Source organism: Sarcophilus harrisii, chromosome 2, assembly GCF_902635505.1.
Source record: "Sarcophilus harrisii chromosome 2, mSarHar1.11, whole genome shotgun sequence".
NCBI lineage: Eukaryota > Metazoa > Chordata > Mammalia > Dasyuromorphia > Dasyuridae > Sarcophilus > Sarcophilus harrisii.
Window position 1 is genome coordinate 452,828,768 of NC_045427.1, and position 5,934 is coordinate 452,834,701.

The window sequence follows — 5,934 nt, forward strand, 5'->3', positions numbered from 1 at the left end:
TTCAACCAACCCTTCTGCTCTCTGAAGGCTTTCTCTGACCGACCCGAGAAGCTCAAAGAAGTCGGCTGGAATTGTCCGCAGCCTCCGGAAGAGACACCACCCCGCCCCAAGAATTATCCGTCTTTAGAAGCTGTCGACGAAATTCATCTTGGGGGCTAGATCAAACTCTGCCCATTAGAAAATGTCTGTAATATTATTAATAAAAAATATTATCACTAATAACGCCTTATCGTTATATAGTGCGTCTAGATTACAGAGCGCTTTCCTCACAATGATCCTTCGAGGTAGATACTAAAACATTATTATCCTCATTTAACACATGAGGAAGCCAAAGTCCAGAAAGATTAGCTTCCATTCTTAAAATCGAAGAATCTCAAATTAGGAGGGATTTCAGGGCTCATGCTGAAAGAAAAATTTGAATAAATACTTGAATACCTGAGAGGCTGTGAGGTTTACTATTTATTACCTTTATTTTAATTGGTTCTTGGACTATAGGTCTGCATGTTCATCGAATCTGTTATTTTCTGTGTAACGTAGCATGGGGACCCCACGTGACAGGAATCAGAGTTGGGATTGTGAGATAAACCTGAAAAAAGGTTATCTCATGTGAGAAATGACCAAAAAAAAAAAAAAAAAAAAAAAAAAAAGCTCTTTCAACATCCTGTAACTGGAATAAGTGTGTTTTAAATACTTTTTGCAATAGCATTTTTTTCAAATACATGTAAAGATAGTTTTCAACACTCATTTTTGTAAAACTTTGTGTTCCAAATTTTTCTCTTACTTTACCACTCTCCTACCCAAGACAGCAAGCATTCTGATATAGGTTTTAAATACTTTTTAAAAATAGAATTTGGGTTTTTTGTCAAATTATCAAGATTTTTTCTCTTTCCAATTTAGAATAAAAATAAAACCATTATGACAAATATTCATAGTCAACCAAAACAAATGTACATATTGGTCATGTGCAGAAATGTGAAACATATTCTGTATATGTAGTCCCTCACTTGCTCTATCAGAAGATGAGTAGCTAGCTCTCATCATCATCATCATCATCATCATCATCATCACCATCATCATCATCATCATCTCTCTCTAGCTCTCGCTCTCTCAACAATGTTGAGAATTAATCAAATTCCTAGATAAGATAGAAATTTAGGCTAAGAAAACAGGGAGTAGTTTGACCCAGTTTTGTGGTATCAAGCACATATTAGGTTTAAACACCATCTGTTGGTCTTTGTGTATTCTGCACTTAGATTATCTACTAAACTATTCCCTCTCTGCCAATGTAAAGCAGCTGTCACTGTATTTGGTCACTAACCTTTACACTTCAAATACCAGAAGGACATATGAAATCTCTGGGATATTTGCTCTTTCTGGGCCAGCATTAAATTTATAAAGCTCACAGGAGATTACAAGTTTACAATAAAAATTGGAAGTTTGGGTTCAAGTATCATAAAGAGATAGGCCATCTGGTATAAGGTGAAAGGTGACCAGTTTGGAGATAAGAAGTGCAAATCATACAGACTCCTTCTCATAATAATAGAGTAATTCTTGGGTAATTTCTTTCAATGGAAATACTTGCCCTAACATTATGGGTGGACTGTACAATATATGTTGTGGTTTATAAGTTGTAATATGCTAGCTCACCCTCAAGTACAACCAGGTCCTAGCAGACAGACTTCTATAATGACTATCACTAGGTTGGCCATAAGTGAAGTGGTGACTGTAAGGTACATATATTGCATACAGCTAGGAACATCTATAAATCAGCAGCTTTGTCTTATTGGGCTAATTTATTCCAATGGAAATAGACAAAACTGAATGATCCAAATAAATGTATTTAATGCTAAACTCTGATTTTAGAATTTTTATATCATAGTTTCTTTCCTTTGTGACAGTTAATAAATTATCTAACTAGCAGTTTCAACGGAAGAAGTTCCCCTTAATCTCTTAGCCTTTGCTACTAGGAGATTATTTTCTTGTCCATAAGCATTCAGTCAGGCCAGACAGATAGTTGCCTTGGCTCCATTCATGGATCCTAGAGATAGCCATTCATAAGCAATCTGCAATGAGCTTAGAACATTCTAAGATCCTCTGTCCACGCTAAAACAATGTCCGAGTCATTAGTTTTTCAGATGCCTGAGATATGGTCTCTGGAGTCCCCTGCCGGAGGTTTTTAGAAAAGCAAGCAGTTTTATCGCTGCTTCCTCAAATGGGGGTAAAAAAGATGGGTCTGAATTAGACAAAAAGAACACTGAAAAGCCAACCAGGATGCTTTCACGAGTGTCTGTTTTCAATACTGAAAGATTTTGGATTCCAATTTTTTCTCCTTCTTTCCCTTACCTCTCCCCACCCAAGATAGCAAGCAATTTGATATGTTATACATGTACAATCATTTAAAACATATTTCCACATTTCTCATGTTGTAAAAGTAAAAATCAGAACAAAAGGGGAAAAAAAACCTAAGAAGGAAAAAATAAACAAAAAAGGTGAAAGTAGTATTATTTGATCCATATTCAGTCTCCATAGTTCTCCCTCTGGGTGCAGGTTATATTTTCTATCCTAAGTCTGTTGGAATTATCTTGGATCACTACAATACTGAGAAGAGCTAAGTCTATCATAATTGATCATCATACAATCTTGTTATTATTATGTATAATGTTCTCCTGGTTCTGCCCACTTCACTCAGCATCAATTCATATAAATCTTTCTAGGTCTTTCTGAATCAATCTACTCATCATTTCTTATACAACAACAATATTCCATTACATTCATATACCATAACTTATTCAGCCATTCCTCAATTTATGGACATTCATTCAATTTCCAATTCCTTGCCACTACAAAAATAATTGCTACATACAATTTTGCACATGTGACTCTTTTCCCCTCTTTTATGATCTTTTAGGATACAGATCATGTGAGTATCTGTAAAGGTCCAAGATAAAAGAGTCTAACACAATTTAATTTAATTTAGCAAACATTTATTAAGCTGCAAGGCATTATTTTTGGTGTTGAGACAAAAAATGAACTAGTTTCTACTTTCAAAAAGTACATTTGATTGGTAAAGGGAAACATGTATAGTCAAGCAAAATAAATTTCCCTATCAGCCATGTTCTCCCCCACAATATACCACAATCTATACTGTAAGTATTATTTCTCTCACTGGATATAGGTAACATCTCTTTTCTGAATTTTTGGCTGATCACTATCAATCCCAGTTCTCAAGGCTTTCAAAATTGCTTGTCTTTACAATGTTGTTATTGTGTTAATTATCCTAGGTCTCTTTGTATCAGTTTATACAGGTTTGCCTAGGCTTTTCTGAAATTATTCCTTTTATCATTTCTTACAGAACAATAACATTCCATTGTATTCATATACTATAACTTGTTCAGTCATTTTCTAGTTGATGGGAATGCCCTTCAGTTTCCAGTTCTTTGACACTACAAAAAAAAGCCGCTGCAAATAGTTTTGCATGTGTGTCTTTGTCTGATCTCTCTGGTAGTATAGACCTACTGGCAGTATTGCTAGGTCAAAGGGTATATGCAGTTTGAGAGCTTTTTTGGGCATAGTACCAATTTACTTTTCAGAATGGCTATATCAGATCACAGTTGTACAAACAGTGTGTCAATATACCTGTTTCCCCATAGCCTCCAGTGTCTGTCACTTTCCTTTATTTGTCAACTTTGCTAATCTGATGGGTGATACCTCAGAGTTATTTTAATCTACATTAAATTGATAGAAAAATACTGATAGTATTTTAGAGCATTTTTTTCATATGGTTGTTGACAGATTGAACTTTCTCTAAACACTGACTATTCATATTCTTTAACCATTTATCAATTAGTGAATGGTTCTTATTGTTTTAAATTTGAGTCAATTCCCTATATATCTTAGAAATCAGCCTTATCAGAGAAGTTTCTACAGGGACTGGTAGGTGGTGCAGTGGATAGAACTGTGAAATCAAGAAGACTTATTCACATGAGTTCAACTAACTGGCTGTGTGACTTTGGCCAAGTCACTTACCTCTGTTTGCCTCCATTTCCTTTTCCATATAGTAAACTGGAAAAGAAAATGGCAAACCAACTACTCTAGTATCTTTGCCAGGAAAATCCCAAATGGAGACGTGAAGAGTCTGACATGAGTGAAAAGCAACTGAACATGTGCCAGTACTAGGCAAAGTGCTCTGGATACAGAGAAAGGCAAAAGACAATTCCTGCCCTCAAGGAGTTCACAGTCTAATGGGGGAAACAGCATAAAAATGAAAATAATATATGATAAATAGGAAATCAAAAGTAAGAGTCTCTATGTCCTTATCTGCAAAATGATGATAATAATCCTTGTACTGGCTCAACATGCTTGTTTTAAAGTAGGGTCTATGCAAACCTCAAAGTGCAATGTGAAAGTGGGTTATTATGAAGCATACTATGTGCCAAACACTGGACTAAGCACTTGGCAATCATTATCTCATTTGATCCTCACAACAATCCTGGGAGATAGGTACTATTATATTATTCTCACTTTACATATAAGGAAACTGTGACAAACAGAAGTTAAGAGATGCCCATGAACACACAGTTAAATGTCTGGAGCTGCATTTGAAGTCAGGTCTTCCTGATGCTCTATCCACTGCATCAGTATAAATTAGTTCTATTTTGGGCCCATAAAGGATAAGTGAAAAGAATTGTTCAAGTAATCCTACCAATTTTCCTTTGTTATTTAGCAGTGAATGATCTTTTTTTCATGATTTATTATGTAGTAAATAGCCACTTTACCAAAGAGGAAAAAAAGAACACACATACACATTGAATTTACATATCCTAATAAGGTTTATTTTAAGTTTTAAGTTATTCTTTACCGCCAGAAGTCTTGGTAGGCTTAGATATGGAGGTGCTATGGTTCTTCAAGTATGCATTTTGAATTGGTTCTCCATCAATTGTTTGGGAAATGCAGGGGCCTGAAGTCTCAATTCAATTCAGGGGTGTGACAGTCCCTCATGTGAATTTTGAGGGCAACTGCAAGATAGATAGTTAATGTGGACTCCCAGCTTCTTTATTACTCACATTCTCATCCTCTCTAAGTTGTATGTCTATTTTCCTTACTTCCCAGGGATTTGAAGACAGTAATTAGTGAGAAGATAAGGCATATCACTCTACTCCCAGTTCTAATTCTAGTATCTTTGAGCCTTGTAAGTGAAGAAGGGGACAAAGAAGGGAGAAAATGAAGAGTGGGAATGGAGTCTCACTTACCCCATAGGTAACTTTGCAAATTTATTGGGACTGTTCTTGTGGTCCTGGATGGGGTTCAAGAAACGACCTCAGAACCAAAAGCTTCCAGAAAGAATGGAGTAATCTTTAAATTAGGGATTTTAAAGTCAGGAAATATAAACTTGGCAAAAGGAAGAACAAATTATCATGAAGTTGCTGACTTAACTATCTTCAACCAACATTCAGGAACTAAAGCATTCTATCTAGCCAGGCATAGTAATGGGTAAACATTCATTCAGGACCTTTGTTTAGCATTCTGAAATGTCTTGCACCTATGGGATGGATCAGTAAAGGATGTGGAGAGGGGAGGCAATATTAGGTCCTTAACACAATTTATTCACATAATCTTTGAACCACCTCTCTACCAAACATACCAATGAGACAGGGAAGACTTGTTGGATATCCCAACCCTGAATGAACAACAGAGCCTTAGGGAAGATCAATGATACAAAATTTTAAAGAATAAACCATGCTGGGCAGCTAAGGGGCATAGTGGATAGAGCACCAGCCCTGAAGTCAGGAAGACCTGAGTTCAAATGTGATCTCAGACACTTAACACTTTCTAGCTGGGTGACCCTGAGCAAGTCACTTAACCCCAATTGCCTCAGCAAAAATAAATAAATAAATAAACCATGCTATCTTTCATTACCATCCTTCCTCCAGTTGC